Genomic DNA, 17,912 nt, shown 5'->3' on the forward strand with positions numbered 1-17,912 from the left:
ATCTTTCTCCTGCGTGATCGGAAATTCCTTGAAAAATACATTACGGCACATCAATTTCTAGCTCTATGCAGAAGTGACCGAAAGCGAAGCGCACGCGCACACTCACGATGCTCCTACACGTAGCGCGCTAGACACGAACACACCCAGACAGCATCCTAACAGGCACACGCACTCGCAAAACACATGGAGTCGCAGGTGCATTTTGTAGTAAGGATCCTCAACCCAGACGCCTGAAACCCCAGGAAACAGGAAGACGCCACCACCACTCGCCCCGCCCTGTAGCCCGGGTTCCTAAGACTCCGTGGGGCCGCGGCTGCACGCCTCCGCCCCATCGTTGCAACCTGCCTTGTCGTTTCCCGATAGCTGCCTCCACCACCACTAAAAACTTTCAAGCTCCAGAACCGTCAGGCCCGCCACAAGTTAACTCAGCTCGCGGCTTCCGGGATGTTGCCTAGGTTACCGGAGCCCCACCCCAATTCTCTTGCGTATATCCGGCAAGGCCAGTGCGCAGACGCCTCTCAGTTTGGCTTGTACTAGAGGATTGCTCGGAGAAGCCAATGGCACCCCACTCCAGTACACTTGCCTGGAAAAGACCATGGACGGAGGAGACTGGTAGGCTGCAGTCCATGGGCTGGCTAAGAGTCGGACACGACTGAGCGACTTCACTTTGACTTTTCACTTCCATGCATTGGAGAAGGAAATGGCAACCCACTCCAGCGTTCTTGCCTGGAGAATCCCAGGGACGGTGGAGCCTGATGGGCTGCCGTCTATGGGGTCACACAGAGTCGGACACGACTGAAGCGAAGCGACTTAGCAGCAGCAGCAGCAGCAGCAGGGGATTACTGAAAGTGAAGTCGCTCAGTCGTGTCCGACTCTTTGCGACCCCGTGGACTGTAGCCCACCTGGCTCCTCCGTCCATGGGATTCTCCAGGAAAGAATACTGGAGTGGGTTGGCATTTTCTCCAGGGGATTTTCCCAACCCAGGGATCGAACCCAGGTCTCTCGCATTGCAGGCAGACGCTTTAACCTCTGAGCCACCAGGGAGGCACAAGGATTTACTAGTAGTAGTAAAGTCGCTAAGTCGTGTCCGACTCTTGCGACCCCCATGGACTGTAGCCAGCCAGGCTCCTCTGTCCATGGGATTCTCCAGGCAATAATGCTGGAGTGGGTTGCCATTTCCTTCTCCAGGGGATCTTCCCGACCTAGGAATTGAACCCAGGTCTCCTGCATTGCAGGCAGATTCTTTACTGACTGAGCTATAAGGGAAGCCCAGGAGATTACTAGGGGATCTCAAAAAGTCGAACACGACTGAGCAACTGAACTTAACTGAGGGGATTAAAAGGATTTTCTGTGTCCTGCGTTGGCTGGTGTGCCCAGAGCAGAGTTCCTGGCAAAGCTTTGGAGGATGGGCGTGTAATAGCATTAGTCAGGTTCTTGTGAATTCTGGAAAAGAAAGATGTAGCTCTCCACACCAGGCTTCACAGATCATATTTACTTGCTTTCACTTGTGTTTATTCAAAAAGTTTTTTAATACCTACCAGTGTGCCAGAGACTATTAGGGCAGGGTCTCTATCCTCAGGAAGCTTACTGTATAATAGGAAACAGCTATCAACAATACAAAAATAAAATTAAAACTGTGACAAGCGCTAAACATTAGGCATACTAACTAGATACTAAATTTACAGGATTATTTGAATTACTAGAAGGACTGAAAAGCAAGGATGAATAAGTTACCAAGGAAGGGTAAAGCATTCCTGCAGGGGGGAGCCACATATGCAAAGGTGTGTGGCAAGTGCAAGGGAGTGAAAGAAATCCAGTATGTCTGGTGTTCAGAGAGTAGTGAGAGCTTGATGTAAGTCAGGCTGTCCTAATTGGGGGAAGCCAAGACAAGCAAAGGACATCTTTTTTGGGTGTTAGCTCTAAAAGGTCTTGTAGGTCTTCATAGAACCGTCCAACTTGAGTTTCTTCAGCGTTACTGATTGGGGCATAGACTTGGATTACTGTAATATTGAATGGTTTGCCTTGGAAACGAACAGAGATCATTCTGTCGTTTTTGAGATTGCGTCCAAGGACTGCATTTCGGACTCTTGTTGACCATGACGGCTACTCCATTTCTTCTGAGGGATTCCTGCCCGCAGTAGTAGATATAATGGTCAACTGAGTTTAATTCACCCATTCCAGTCCATTTTAGTTCGATGATTCCTAGAATGTCGACGTTCAGTCTTGCCATCTCCTGTTTGACCACTTTCAATTTGCCTTGATTCATGGACCTAACATTCCAGGTTCCTATGCAATACTGCTCTTTACAGTATTGGACCTTGCTTCTATCGCCAGTCACATCCACAACTGGGTATTGTTTTTGCTTTGGCTCCATCCCTTCATTCTTTCTGGAGTTATTTCTCCACAGATCTCCAGTGGCATATTGGGCACCTACTGACCTGGGGAGTTTCTCTTTCAGTATCCTATCATTTTGCCTTTTCAATTTTCCCTATCATTTTGCCTGCCTCTTGAGAAATCTATATGCAGGTCAGGAAGCAACAGTTAGAACTGGACATGGAACAACAGACTGGTTCCAAATAGGAAAAGGAGTACGTCAAGGCTGTATATTGTCACTCTGCTTATTTAACTTATATGCAGAGTACATCATGAGAAACGCTGGGCTGGAAGAAGCACAAGCTGGAATCAAGATTGCCGGGAGAAATATCAATAACCTCAGATATGCAGATGACACCACCCTTATGGCAGAAAGTGAAGAGGAACTAAAAAGCCTCTTGATGAGTGAAAGAGGAGAGTGAAAAAGTTGGCTTAAAGCTCAACATTCAGAAAACAAAGATCATGGCATCTGGTCTCATCACTTCATGGGAAATAGATGGGGAAACAGTGGAAACAGTGTCAGACTTTATTTTTCTGGGCTCCAAAATCACTGCAGATGGTGACTGCAGCCATGAAATTAAAAGACACTTACTCCTTGGAAGGAAAGTTATGACCAACCTAGATAGCATATTGAAAAGCAGAGACATTATTTTGCCAACAAAGGTCTGTCTAGTCAAGGCTATGGTTTTTCCCGTGGTCATGTATGGATGTGAGAGTTGGACTGTGAAGAAAGCTGAGCGCCGAAGAATTGATGCTTTTGAACTGTGGTGTTGGAGAAGACTCTTGAGAGTCCCTTGGACTGCAAGGAGATCCAACCAGTCCATCCTAAAGGAGATCAGCCCTGGGATTTCTTTGGAAGGAATGATGCTAAAGCTGAAACTCCAGTACTTTGGCCACCTCATGTGAAGAGTTGACTCATTGGAAAAGACTCTGATGCTGGGAAAGATTTGGGGCAGAAGGAAAAGGGGACAACAGAGGATGAGATGGCTGGATGGCATCACCGACTCGATGGACGTGAGTTTGAGTGAACTCCGGGAGATGGTGATGGACAGGGAGACCTGGCGTGCTGCGATTCATGGGGTCGCAAAGAGTCGGACATGACTGAGCAACTGAACTGAACTGAACTGAAGACAAGCAAAAGCTGTTTGGCCCATATCAAGATCTTTACAAAGCATTTCATTGGTTAACAGAGTAAATTTGCTCCAATAATGCAACCTCCTTTAGCTCTTGGTTTTCAACTGAAAAGACACACCTGTACATGGGTCACCAAGTACATGTTCAACACCTTCTCGATGCAGAGAACTGCCTTCTAATAGCTTCTGCTCTGGTTGAGGAAGTTTGATGTAGTTATATTCAATGGTCAATCAATATAATCATCCCCCCGCATACATCTTCAACTCCCTGCCCCTCTCTGAGTTACTGTAAACTTGGCAAAACCACAATCCTGGCTAACTCAACACTGTATTTACTAAGTGCCTATATCCTTGCAGGTGAAACTGGAAGGTGAAAAACACTCAGCCATACTGACTTTAAATTCATGATCACAAATTTTAAATGGCCCTTTAAAGATGACTGAAGACCATATTATAGTTCTCTGCTCCATTAATTCTCCTACCCTCCTAGTGACAACTTTATACTTCCTCTTATGCTCCAACATCTCTTCTGTCCTGAGTCTCAGCCAGTGACTTTGCTCTCTACTTCATTGACAACACTGAAGCTATATGAAGAAAATGTCCATAAGTTCCCATCACTAATTTAATCCACCTCTCAGCATCTTTATCCATGAACCTGCTTTCCAAACTCAACAAAATCTGAAACACAAAGAACGTTGCATCAAGGTACATAATAATCAAATCCAGTGATAAAGAAAAAAATCTTAAAAGCAGTCAGAGAGAAGACATTACAGAGAAACAAAAATAAAGATAACAACATATTTCTCATTAGAAATATTGCAAGCAAGAAAACAATACATTAATACATTCTTATAATGTATTAAAAAAGCTGTCAACCTAGAATTCTATATCTGTCAAAAATATATTTTTTAAGTGAGGGAAGAAAAGATACTTCCCCAGAAGGAAAATGATACCAGATGCAAATCTGGATTTATACAATGAAAATGGAAAATCTACACTGGAAACAGCTACAGGAGTAAATATATAGATTATTTTTCTTACTGTTTAAATCGCTTTAAAAAATAATTGACTACTTTGGACTTCCCAGCGCTTAAGAATCTGCTTGCCAATTCAGGGGACTCGAGTTTGATCTCTGGTCCAGGAAGATCCCACAGGCCTCTGAGCAACCAAGCCTGTGTGCCACAAGTACTGAGCCTGCATGCGGCAGTTACTGAAGCCTGCCGCCCTGGAGTCTCTGTTTCACAAAAGAAGCCACTACAATGAGAAGTCCACTACTTGAGAAAGCCCGCATGCAGCAAGGAAGACTCAGTGCAGCCAAAAATATACAAATGATATTTTTAAAATATATATAATTGACTACTTAAACAAGTAAAATAAAAATGTAAGGTTTATAATATATATATATAAGTAAAATGCATGGCAACAATAACACAAAAGTCAGAGGAAGTATGTTATTGTAAGACACTTAATACTATTCCCAATGTGTTATAAAATTACTTGAAGGTAGACTGTGATTAGTTAAAGATGTATGCTATAAACGCTAAAGCTATCACTAAAATAGTAAGAATTATAGCTAACAGAGATGGTATCTATAAAAAGATATAAAAGATAATAAAAATAGTTGATTAATCTAAAAGTAGGCAGAAAAGTGCAAAAAAAGAAATAACAGACAAGAGATAGAAAATAACAAGTTAATAGATATACATTATTACATTAAATGTAAATAGTCTAAATATTTTGTCTATAAAATAGGTGATATGTATGCTTTAAATATGTGAAGTTTGTTGTGTGTCGATTATAACTCAAGAAAGCTATTTATCTGGCTTTCTCTGGATGGTCCAAATATGAGGCAGAAAACTCCCCAAGCCATAACAAGCCCCACTTCTGCTTAGCCCACCTCCAGTTTCTGCATCCCAGATTATAATCAGAGTATTTCTGAAGTCTTCCCGGTATTTCACTATCAACATTTTCACTCCCTGTTGTCTTTGAGACTCTGCCAAATGCAAATGATACTTTCTATACCATATGCTGAATTAATAGTCTGTTTAGTGATAGTGAAGTTGCTCAGTCGTGTCTGACTCTTTGCGACCCCATGGACAGTAGCCAACCAAGCTCCTCCGTCCATGGGATTTTCCAGGCAAGAATACTGGAGTGGGGTGCCATTTCCTTCTCCAAGGGATCTTCCTGACCCAGGGATCAAAGCTGGGTCTCCCGCATTGTAGGCAGACGCTTAATCGTCTGAGCCATCTGTTTATTCTCATGTAAATAGTCTTTGTTTCCACACCTGCTTCTATTCTTTATGACTTTTTTTTTTAATATGGGGAAGATTCTTCTTCAGTACTACCTTGAGAAGAATCACTTTTTGTATGTTCTGATTTTTGAACTGTAGAAATGCCTAAGAGCACTGTGTGTTCAGTTGTGTCCAACTCTGTGAGTCCATGGACTGTAGCCCACCAGGCTCCTCTGTCCATGGAATTTTCCAGGCAAGAATACTGGTGTGGGTTGCCATTTCCTACTCCAGGGGATCTTCCCGACCCAGCAATCAAAACTGCATCTTCTGCATTTCCTGCATTGGCAAGCAGATTCTTTTACCACTGCACCACCTGGGAAGCTCAGAAATACCTAACCTGGGCTGTAAATCATAAAGATCTCTGCTTGGTAGTGAGGAGCAAAAATAAGGAAACTGGCAGACATGACCAAATCATGACAATTCTAGGCAGATTGTTGCAGAGGTTATGGTTTGGCTTCCTGGACTGACTGCTACAGAGATTGTGGGTCAAGTTCTATTGTTATATATCATCCGGTCATTGTCTGTTTGAATATTCAGTCACAGATACCACCATGAACAGCAAACGAGATCTAGAGCAAATGTGATTTGTCCACCACTGCTCATGTCAATGAGTTGAGAGTGATTTATATATCTTATAGAGTTTATGTCAAAATATTAGTTAATTCTGTCAAAGTTAATGATAAATTCACCTTATAGTCTTTTCTACTTGTATAATTCTCTCCATTGAGAGGACTACTCTGAGTGTTAGGATAAACAATGAGTCAGCAAATTCTCCAATGAGTCAGGTACAATACCTGAACAATCAAGGGTGGTCTCCTTTTGTAGCTTGTATCTATGTCAGAATTTCCATTGTTGGTGGTTTATAGAATTAAAGTCTTGGTCCATAAACAAGTCTTAGAATACAATTATTAAAGTGCATAAAGTCTTGGTCTGAGGCAAACGAGACCATGTGTTATGCCTGCAAAGTAAGTAGCAGCCTAAAGGGGCACACAGAAATCCAAAAAAAAAAGACTTTATCACAACATAAAGTCAAAACCAAGAATTTACATATTTAGATCTCTACTAGTCTCTTCCAAGTGGCAAGTATTTGGCCCATCACCCTACAAAGGCTGTTGAATTCAAATTTAGAATTATCTGGGGACTGATAAATAAATTTTAATAATTGGTTATTTCTTTGGGAGAAGGGAAACTAGCAGAGACATAGGTTAATGGTGTAAGGTAATTTGTCCATGTAGGTGCAAGTGGAATAGTCATTGGCTATAATTCTCTATGATCTCATTTGATGAGACTAGAGTAGCCTATAGATTTTCATCATGAAGGTCTAATGATGAATGATGTATCCAACAGTCATTAAGGTTGAGGACAGAGGGTCCTATTTGGGACAATCTAAGTAGAGTGTTACTGAATATGAATATGTTCCAATTGAACAATTATAATAAAGGGGGGAGGAAAGAAGGGAGCACTATGGGTAGACAGCATCAGTGATCTATATAGTAACAGAGAATGAAAATAATTATCAGTAAACAGGTAAAAAACAAAACAAGAATTAGACAAGGGTCCTGGTGTAATGTCTTGGTTGGTATTTGTTCATTTTCCCAAGGCCATGTGCTTATCCCAAAGGTCTTGGGTCAAATGTCTATTTCCAAAGGTCAGTTGCTTCTAGAGGATTTGTAACAATCCTTAGCTTGAACTTCCCTATTGGAGTAGCCATCCAGTTACATGAACTCTGAGTTGTTTCTTTAGCTGTGAAAAGTTAAGTCAAAAATCGACTTACTGAAGTTTCACTAATATATTTTTTGTTTAAAAATGATTACAGAAGACAACTTAGGTGATGCAAACAAACTATACATAACACTTCATGAAGTAGACAGTCTCCTTGTGAAGAACTACAAAATGGAGTAGAAGGAAGGAAGATTTTATTGGCTATAGAAAACAGAAAAATAGAAAATATGGTTAGCTGGGGCCATGCAGTTGACCATGTTTGGGTGAGAAGGCCAAGAGCTGGCTTGCACTTAGGGATTGACTGACTAGATATACATTTCTGGTAAACTGGAGCATTTACAGAGATGAAAAAGTTATCTAAGTTTTGGTTTACTAATGTGGCACCCTTGGCAGGAGTGACTCCATCTTGGACCTAGAAAGTTTTTTCAACAGTTGTTAACAGTACCTAATAAGGTCCCATCCATTGAGGTTCAGGAGAGGTTTTTTCCAGTGTCTCCTCCAATAGATGAAATTTCTTAGTTGATGATCATAAAAAGTCAATCTATGAAGTGTCAAGGGAAGCTACCTTATCAAGTTCACCATAAGACTGGGTAGAGCACGTGACTTCCTTGCAGTATTTTGCCACATCTGCATGCAGCAGAAAAGAATCTAATATCAGGGGTGAAATTTCTAAAAGTATGTGCCTTCCTATTAATAGTTCATAGGGATATAACCAATGTGTGTCTAAGACATATGAACAAAAGGGCTAGTGGGAGTAACTTTGGCCAAGAGAGCTCAAGGATTTCTGAGAGTTTTCCTAACTTTAATTTAAGGATTTCATTGGTCCTTTTGATCTTTCCCAGAAGTCTGTGGGTGGTAAGGATAGTATAGTTTTTAAGAAAGTGTGATACCGTATTAAGTTCTTTCATAGTGGTTCATGAAATTGTGTGCCTTGGTCAGTTGACATAAAAGTTGGTATTCCCCAAGTTTGAAACACAAAATCAAGCAGCATTTTAGAACTACAAAGAATGTTCAGCAAAGATTTTTAGCAAGGAAATGCTGTAACCCATCCTAAAAATAAATAAATCCCATGGAGAGCGGGAGCTGGATAAAATCCATCTGAAGGTGTTCATAGGGTTCCTGGCCATGCTTCACCTTTACAGTTTTTCCAGGATTATATTGTTCACAAGTTGCACATGTCCCCAAAATAATCTCAGCTGTGTTTTTAAAGTTTTCCCACCAATGTTGGTTTAAAATAGTAAGTATTTTGTCCTCACCATAACAGAATGAGTAGTGTCAAGGAGAAATTCAGCTAATATATATTTGAAGTCAAATGGCCATCTTGAGAGTCCCAACAGTTATCTAAGTGAAGGGTGCATCACACTTCTTCCATTCTTCCTTTTCCAAATTATAGGCAGGGTTTTTGATGTGGATATTTGGTCATGGCTTCTTTGATTCAGTCCAGAGATTTATCTTTGGGGGTTTCAGTTCAGTTCAGTTCAGTCACTCAGTCATGTCCTACTCGTTGCAACCCCATGAATCGCAGCACGCCAGGCCTCCCTGTCCATCACCAACTCCCAGAGTTCACCCAGACTCACGTCCATCGAGTCAGTGATGCCATCCAGCCATCTCATCCTCTGTCGTCCCCTTCTCCTCCTGCCCCCAATCCCTCCCTGCATCAGAGTCTTTTCCAATGAGTCAACTCTTCGCATGAGGTGCCCAAAGTACTGGAATTTCAGCTTTAGCATCATTCCTTCCAAAGAAATCCCAGGGCTGATCTCCTTTAGAATGGACTGGTTGGATCTCCTTGCAGTCCAAGGGACTCTCAAGAGTCTTCTCCAACACCACAGTTCAAAAGCATCAATTCTTCGGCACTCAGCTTTCTTCACAGTCCAACTCTCACACCCATACATGACCACAGGAAAAACCATAGTCTTGACTAGACGGACCTTTGTTGGCAAAGTAATGTCTCTGCTTTTCAATATGCTATCTAGGTTGGTCATAACTTTTCTTCCAAGGAGTAAGCGTCTTTTAATTTCATGGCTGCAGTCACCATCTGCAGTGATTTTGGAGCCCAAAAAATAAAATCTGACACTGTTTCCCCATCTATTTCCCATGAAGTGATGGGACCAGATGCCATGATCTTTGTTTTCTGAATGTTGAGTTTTAAGCCAACTTTTTCACTCTCCTCTTTCACTCTTATCAAGAGGCTTTTTAGTTCCTCTTCACTTTCTTCCATAAGGGTGGTGTCATCTGCATATCTGAGGTTATTGATATTTCTCCTGGCAATCTTGATTCCAGCTTGTGCTTCTTCCAGCCCAGCGTTTCTCATGATGTACTCTGCATATAAGTTAAATAAGCAGAGTGACAATATACAGCCTTGACGTACTCCTTTTCCTATTTGGAACCAGTCTGTTTTTCCATGTCCAGTTCTAACTGTTGCTTCCTGACCTGCATACAAATTTCTCAAGAGGAAGGTCAGGTGGTCTGGGGGTTTAGTTAATATCATAACCTTTGTTAAGCCTGCTGGTTTGGCAAAACAATCTACTAGAGCATCTCCTTTAACTTCCATTTGCTCTTTTTATCTCTGACACCATGGGCTTCAAACTTATAATAGCCATCTCACTGGGAAATTGAAGTACATCTAAAAATTCTTTAACTAGTTGTCCACTTTTGATGGGGATTCTAGCAGAAGTGAGAAATCCTTTTTGTTTCTGAAACATCATGTACCACTCCAGAAGCATACATGCTATCTGTATATGTGTTTATTCTCTGGTCCTCAGCTAGTTGACAATCTCTAATAATAAGTGTTTATAAATTCTGTCATCTGGATTAGCTTTCTCTCAGGTAGAGGACTATGCTGATAGATTGAAATTAGTGATAGTGTGATCATCTCCAGTTTCTATTTTGAAGTATGACCCATCAACAAATATTATATCAGGATTCTCAATGGGAGAATCCTCTCTAATAAAGTTTAACAAGGTACAGAAAGGCCCTAATTGAAGCAAGCCAATTTGGAGTTTCCACTTCTTCTGGTCAGGGCAGAAGAGTGGCAAAATTCAGGGTGTTGCACAGTTAATGAGAGACGGAGAAGTAATGTGAGAGGGAGAAGGCAACAGAAATTCATAAGAAGTTAAGTGACTGACTTATCAGTATTGTATATTCTTAGTCAAGTCTGTACGCCATGTAGATCTGTAAGGTCAAGCATGGAGCCTCAAATGAATTCAGCAGGAGCATCAACAAGTTCTGCAGTGGCAGCATTGCACTAGGACAAGGGGCATCAGCCTTGCAACTGGAGTGAGAGTAAGCGGTGGGTGTCTGATGGTTCTCATGATGTTCATTTAAAACACCGGGTTTTGTCTAGAACACTCATGTACAAATAGACAAAAGTGTTTGTTGTTGTTATTGTTTTTCAGGCTGTCTAGGGAAACAGACTGGTGAAGGCGATGGCAACCCACTCCAGTACTCTTGCCTGGAAAATCCCATGGATGGAGGAGCCTAGTGGGCTGCAGTCCCTGGGGTTGTGAAGAGTCAGACACGACTTGAGCGACTTCACTTTCACTTTTCACTTTCATGCATTGGAGAAGGAAATGGCAACCCACTCCAGTGTTCTTGCCTGGAGAATCCCAGGGATGGGAGAGCCTGGTGGGCTGCCTTCTATGGGGTTGCACAGAGTCGGACATGACTGAAGCAACTTAGCAGCAGCAGCAGCAGGGAAACAGACTATTGAAGAGCTTTCTTCAGATTCTAGAAGGCTTGTTTAATCCTTGGGCTTCTGAAAGACAGTGGCTTTTACTGAAGACTCAGCCATTTCATAAAGAGATGTCACAATCTCAGGAAAACTTGCTGAAATATTTAGATGTCATCTCAATTGAAGTTTTATGACAAATCTAGGACAGGTTTGGGATAGTCTTCATCCCACCACAAGAGAATGTTTTTCCCTCCTTAACTAGGTCATGCCTTAAATAACGGACTATGTTTTGGCAAAATGCAATTTATCTTTTTCGAAACTTTATGTGCCCATTCCACTAAGGCTGAGAACAAATAAATGAAATTCCTTTTACAGGCTTCTCTGAACAAAATAGAAGATCATCTACATATTATTATCAGAACTGAATCACAAGGGCAATTTGAATCTTTTACTTCCTGATTACAAACCAAAAAAAAAAAAAAAAAAAAAGAGGGGTTATCAGTGAACCCCTGGAGCCTAGCTGCCCATATTTGAGTCTTGTCCAGTCAGTTGAAGGCAAAAAGATATTGACTGTCCTGGTATAGAAAATACATACTGAGAAAGGCAGAGCAACAGTCTGCTGCAGTGAAGCAGGTAATGTGGGGAAGAACTGATGATAGCATAGTATATAAGTTAGGTAAGTCCCTTGGACTGCAAGGAGATCCAACCAGTCAATCCTAAAGGAAATCAGGCCTGAATATTCATTGGAAGGACTGATATTGTAGCTGAAACTCCAATACTTTGGCTACCTGATGCAAAGAACTGACTCATTTGAAAAGACCCTGATGCTGGGAAAGATTGAAGGCAGGAGGAGAAGGGGACAACAGAGGATGAGATGGTTGGATGGCATCAGAGACTTGCTGGACATGAGTTTGAGTAAGCGCCAGGAGTTGGTGATGGACAGGGAGGCCTGGTGTGCTGTAGTCCATGGGGTCGCAAAAAGTCAGACAGGACTGAGTGACTGAACTGAACTGAACTGAATGGGGAAGAAAGGATAACAATTGTATTGATATCCCTGAGTCTTGAACAAATCAATATCTTTGTCCATTTGGTTTCTTAACTGGCAGGACAGAAATGTTACAAGGGTTAGTGCAGGTTATGAAAAGGCCTTTGGATATAAGGCCTTCAACCACAGATTTGAGGCTTTCCTTTGCTCTGTGTGTGTGTGTTAGTCACTTAGTTGCGTTTGACTTTTTGTGACCCCATGGACTGTAGCCCACCAGACTCCTCTGTCCATGGGATTCTCCAGGCGAGAATACAGGAGTGGATTGCCATTTCCTTCTCCAGGAGATCTTCCTGACCCAGGGATCAAACCCGGCTCCTGCATTGTAGGCAGATTCTTTTGGGGAAGTTTGGATAAAGAGTTTGGTAGGATCTATCTGGACTTTAATAGATTTCATTGAAATTGTTTTTCTTATGCCAATTCCCAATTTCCATGAAAATTTTAGCCCATAGGGAGTCCGGTAGTGTCAAGATCTTCATCTGGAGTACACATGAAATATAGTGGAGAAGGGAAGGTTTATACAGAGCAGACACAACTTGATTATGAATAGGCAAGCCTCTGAAACCAGAAATAGTCCCTCTTGTGGGCATTAATATTACACTTCCACTTGCAAACTATATCTCTCTATAGTAAATATATAGGGGTGGTATCACAGAGCAGGCAGGAATGTTTTTCAGTCAAAGACTCAAGGGTTGTAGTTAACGAAGAATCTGTGGGTTGTCTGAAATACCTATCATTTGTGTGCTATGCTTACTCCAAAGAAGAGACTGAACAAAGATGGCAGGACTTGATGGAGGAAGATAGTGTTGTGGGAAGATATTTTCTAGTTTCATCCTTTTGTTTGTTGATGATTGAATTATGGTCTATGGTCCAATCAACCTTTATTGGAAATGTTTAAGGCATGGATTTTAGGAGAGTTTGATGTGAATTGATGGGCTTTTTTTTGACCCTGAGGTTTATCATGGAAAGAGGGATTCTGTAGGTCCCTCTCCACATCAGTCCAATCAGTTTTGCAATCCAGAATTTAGCATCATAAGGTTCTGATCAACATGAGTGCAAGTTGATATAGGTCAGGTAACCCTGGGTCATATGCACCCAAAGAATTCCAAATTCTTTCGTGAATATTTGCTGGTATTGCTTAGGTTCAGGGAAACTTTTCACTATAGTTGCTAATTCCCCCTCTGTACAAGGTTAAATTTTACTGTTGTCTGTATACCTAGCTTATGGGAAGGATGAACTCTTAGAAGTAACTAGCATTTGGGGATTTTAGAAGAGTTGTTGACAAAAGGTAGGAGGTCTGGACAAGATGGGGAGCTGAGATCTCACATGCCACATGTGCAGAAGAGAAGAGAGTAGAAAGATAAGAGGAGATGGGGAAACTGGCTATAGGAAGGCAACTGGAAGACAAGGAGGGGGAGGACTTGCTATGGAAATGAGTCTACATGGTTGCTTGTCAAATTTGTTAATTAGCTTTGTCCAAACAATCTTTTAGGGAAGCAGTTTTTAACAGTTTTATTTCAAGGCTTCTGCAAACCTGTTTAAAAAAAAATGCTTTCCATTAAGTCTGAGAAGTTTATTTTCTTTTTTAAGGTGCCTCTCTAATGAAAGATTTCATTTAAACCCAGTGATCCACACAGTGGCCATTGAAGGCCCAGGTCATCCTTCATGCAGTTATGCCATTTGAAACACAGGTGCAAGAATTAGAACTGTAGGGACTTCTGTGGAAGTCCAGGAAGTAAGACTCTGCACTTCCACTGCACAGGGCACAGATTTGAAACCTGGTGGGGGAACTAAGATCTCACATGCCACATGTCCAAAAAATTTTTTAATTAATTGAGTAATTTTTTAAAAAAGAATTAGAACTATAACGAGCAGACATATGACACATAAAAAGTAGGAGTCTTTCTAGAAGAAAGAGAGGAATTAGACTTAGCTGACCCCTTAAGACCTAGAAACAGTCAGTTGAAAGTGATGCTGGTGCACTTTGAGCCCCTGTGTGATGGTGTGCATGCGTGTTCAGTCACTTAGTCGTGTTTGACTCTTTGCGACCCCATGGACTGTAGCCTGTCAGGCTCCTGTGTCCCTAGGATTCTCCAGACAAGAATAGTGGAGTGGGTTGCCTTGCCCTCCTCCAGGGGATCTTCCCGACCCAGGGATCAAACACGTGTCTCTTATGTCTACCTGCATTGGCAGGCAGGTTCTCTACCACTAGTGATACCTGGGAAGCCCCACTGTGGTGGTAGCTGCTTCCAAATGTAGACCCAACAACCTACACCTCAAGGCAAGTGCAGCAGAGTCAGAAAGAAAGCTCTCTATGGATCAAAGTCAAACTCTCAGAATTAGAAAAAGAAAAAGAAAACAATAATAAAAACCCTACAAGGATAGTCTTGTTTAGGCTAAGCGACTTTAGTCCAAAAGAATGCCAATCCGATGCCAGTCCAGGGAGAACCATACTGGTCTGTGAGACTAGCTTAAACAAAAGGCTTAAAAGGTCTATGCTTGTATTCTCTTCTATGACAAACAGCACTTCTAGTTATCACAACACAAAACAGAAGTAGAAAAGAGAGCATAAAAAAAGGATTAAAAAATAAAAGAATGGCCTGAGTCCACCAAAGATGTCAAATAAATGGAAACCAATAACAAAACTAAGGTATCAAACTGAAACTCAATAGCCAAAGAACTCAAAGCAAAGAGCAGAGTTCAGACCCAGTGCTGAATCACCAGGTCAACAAATATAACTGGCCCCAAGGGGCAGCATTCCATGAAATCTGGAGTTGGTGGTGACAGGCGGTGCAGACATCCCAATGGAACTTTAAGGAAAACTGTGGAAATAAAGACCACCCAAAGAAAACAAACAGAGGTTGTTTATTCAGAGCTTGCTATAGTGAACCACCACCTGTGTTTGGCGGAGACTCAAAGGCAGACAGGAAAGTGGGAAAGCTTTATACAGAAAAAAGGACATCTTCAGCAACGCTCTGATTGGATCTTGATGGCATGGAGAAGCTAGGGTCAGGTGCATTTTACAGTTTGTGGAACATATTTGGCTTCCTCTTATTGATCCTGAGTTGGAAGCAGGGCTAAATTTGGAGAAGTTGGCAGTCACTGACCAAGTCCTGACTGTTTTGGGCCATTTGGTACAGAGTTTGTGGTTTGGTTTCCTGGACTGGCTGTTGCAGAGGCTGTGGGTCAGAGGTCTCTTCATATATGGTCTGGCCATTGTCTGTATGTTCAGTCTCTCACAGTGAAACCTCGGCATTGTAGATATTTTTAAAATCTGGCTGATTTACCATGCTTCATTTTTAAGCTATTGAACTTTAACTGTCATATAGCAATATTTGGTTGTATAACATTTTATATTTTTGAACATAATTTCAAATATATTCTTCCTCCCTTTTATCCTTAGAGCAATCTTGTGATACTGGGGAGGTTAATTACCTAAGGTCATTCATTGGATTGGGGCTTGAATTAGGAGTCAGTCATAGACTCTTGAGAGTCCCTTGGACTGCAAGGAGATCCAACCAGTCCATTCTAAAGGATATCAGTCCTGGGTGTTCTTTGGAAGGACTGATGCTAACGCTGAAACTCCAATACTTTGGCCACGTCATGCGAAGAGTTGACTCATTGGAAAAGACTCTGATGCTGGGAGAGATTGGGGGCAGGAGGAAAAGGGGACAACAGAGGATAAGATAGCTGGATGGCATCACCGACTTGATGGACGTGAGTTTGAGTGAACTCCGGGAGTTGGTGATGGACAGGAAGGCCTGGCGTGCTGCGATTCATGGGGTCGCAAAGAGTTGGACGCGACTGAGCGACTGAACTGAACTGAACTGAACTGATAGCATAGGCTGATTTGCAGTATAACACTGAAGTTGTCTGGTAAAGATATCATCTATAAAGGCTTTAAAATAGACCTTTTGGGCTCTGTATGATAAAGGGTCTGTTCAAATTGCTTCTAAATTCATTACTTAAAATTAGGATAAAGCCTTGAAGAGTCATATTTCCCTTCAAATATCTACAAGGCTGTCATGTGGAAGAAGGATTAGGTTTATTCCTATGGCTCCAGACAGCAGACCTCACACCAGTGAAGAGAAGCACATTTCAATTTAAAATGTGAAATATCTTTCTAGTAATGAGACACTTGCCCTCTAAAGAGGGCTTCCCTGGTGGCTCAGACAGTAAAGAATCCTCCCGCAATGCGGGAGACCTGAGTTTGATCCCTGGGTTGGGAAGATCCCCGGGAGAAGAAATGGCAACCCGCTCCAATATTTTTGCCTGGAGAATTCCATGGACAGCGGAGCCTGGCAGGTTATTGTCCACGGGGTCACAAAGAGTTGGACACAACTGAACACCTAAGCACAGCTCACAGCCCTCTAAAGAAGAGGCCACCTTATAAACGGGCCAATTCCCCATCTTTCTTAGTGTTTGAGTTCAACATCACAGTTCAAAAGCATCAATTCTCCATGATCCTCAGTTCAGTTCAGTCACTCAGTCATGTCCGACTCTTTACGACCCCATCGACGGCAGCACGACAGGCCTCCCTGTCCATCACTAACTCCCAGAGTTTACTCAAACTCATGTCCATTGAGTCGGTGATGCCATCCAACCATCTCATCCTCTGTCATCCCCTTCTTCTCCCACCTTCAATCTTTCCCAGCATCAGAGTCTTTTCCAATGAGTCAGTTCTTTGCATCAGGTGGCCAAAGTATTGGGGTTTCAGCTTCAGCATCAGTCCTTCCAATGAATATTCAGGCCTGATTTCCTTTAGAATGGACTGATTGGATCTCCTTGTAGTCCAAGGGACTCTCAAGAGTCTTCTCCAACATCACAGTTCGAAAGCATCAATTCTTTGGCGCTCAGCTTTTTTATAGTTCAACTCTCACATCCATACATGACTACTGGAAAAACCATAGCTTTGACCAGACAGATTGTTGTTGGCAAAGTAATGTCTCTGCTTTTTAATATGCTGTCTAGGTTGGTCATAAATTTTCTTCCAAGGAGCAAGTGTCTTTTAATTTCATGACTGCAGTCACCATCTGCAGTGGCTTTGGAGCCCCAAAAAACAAAGTCTGACACTGTTTCCACTGTTTCCCCATCTATTTCCCATGAAGTGATGGGACCAGATGCCATGATCTTTGTTTTCTGAATATTGAGTTTTAAGCCAACTTTTTCATTCTCCTCTTTCACTTTCATCAAGAGGCTCTTTAGTTCTTCTTCTCTTTCAGCCATAAGGTGGTGTCATTTGCACGCTGCTGCTGCTGCTAAGTTGCTTCAGCCGTGTCTGACTCTGTGTGACCCCATAGACAGCAGCCCACCAGGATCCCCATCCCTGAGCTGAGGTTATTGATATTTCTCCCAGCAATCTTGATTCTAGCCTGTGCTTCACCCAGCCCAGCGTTTCTCATGATGTACCCTGCATATAAGTTAAATAAGCAGGGTAAAATATCCATGATCCTACACCTCTAGAAAGTGCTTAAACTGACCAGGCCAGTTAATCTCAAAGGGAATTACAAACACCAAGTTTATGAAACTTTTTAAAGTTATAAAAACAGACACAGACATTTTAAATACAGCAGTTTCACATCTCTCAAATTCTGCTTGAAATTATGTTTCTAAAAAAAAAAAAAAGAACCTCAGTTCTATGTTAAACTTTATCCCCCAGACTCTTCTTTGAATTAGCACTTT

The 17,912-nt window shown here is 41.9% G+C and overlaps 1 protein-coding gene across 3 annotated transcripts in view; it reads right to left on the minus strand.

Moving 5' to 3' along the window:
- SPICE1 (spindle and centriole associated protein 1) overlaps positions 1-449 on the minus strand; it is a 58,093-nt gene extending 57,644 nt beyond the window's left edge. Inside the window, exon 1 of one of the 3 annotated variants that reach the window (XM_059882748.1) lies at positions 346-449. The gene's annotated coding sequence lies outside the window, so the exon portion shown is untranslated. 3 annotated transcript variants of the gene reach the window in all.
- Positions 450-17,912: the final 17,463 nt, after the last annotated feature.

The sequence above is a fragment of the Bos taurus genome, chromosome 1, assembly GCF_002263795.3.
Source record: "Bos taurus isolate L1 Dominette 01449 registration number 42190680 breed Hereford chromosome 1, ARS-UCD2.0, whole genome shotgun sequence".
NCBI classification, from domain to species: Eukaryota; Metazoa; Chordata; class Mammalia; order Artiodactyla; family Bovidae; genus Bos; species Bos taurus.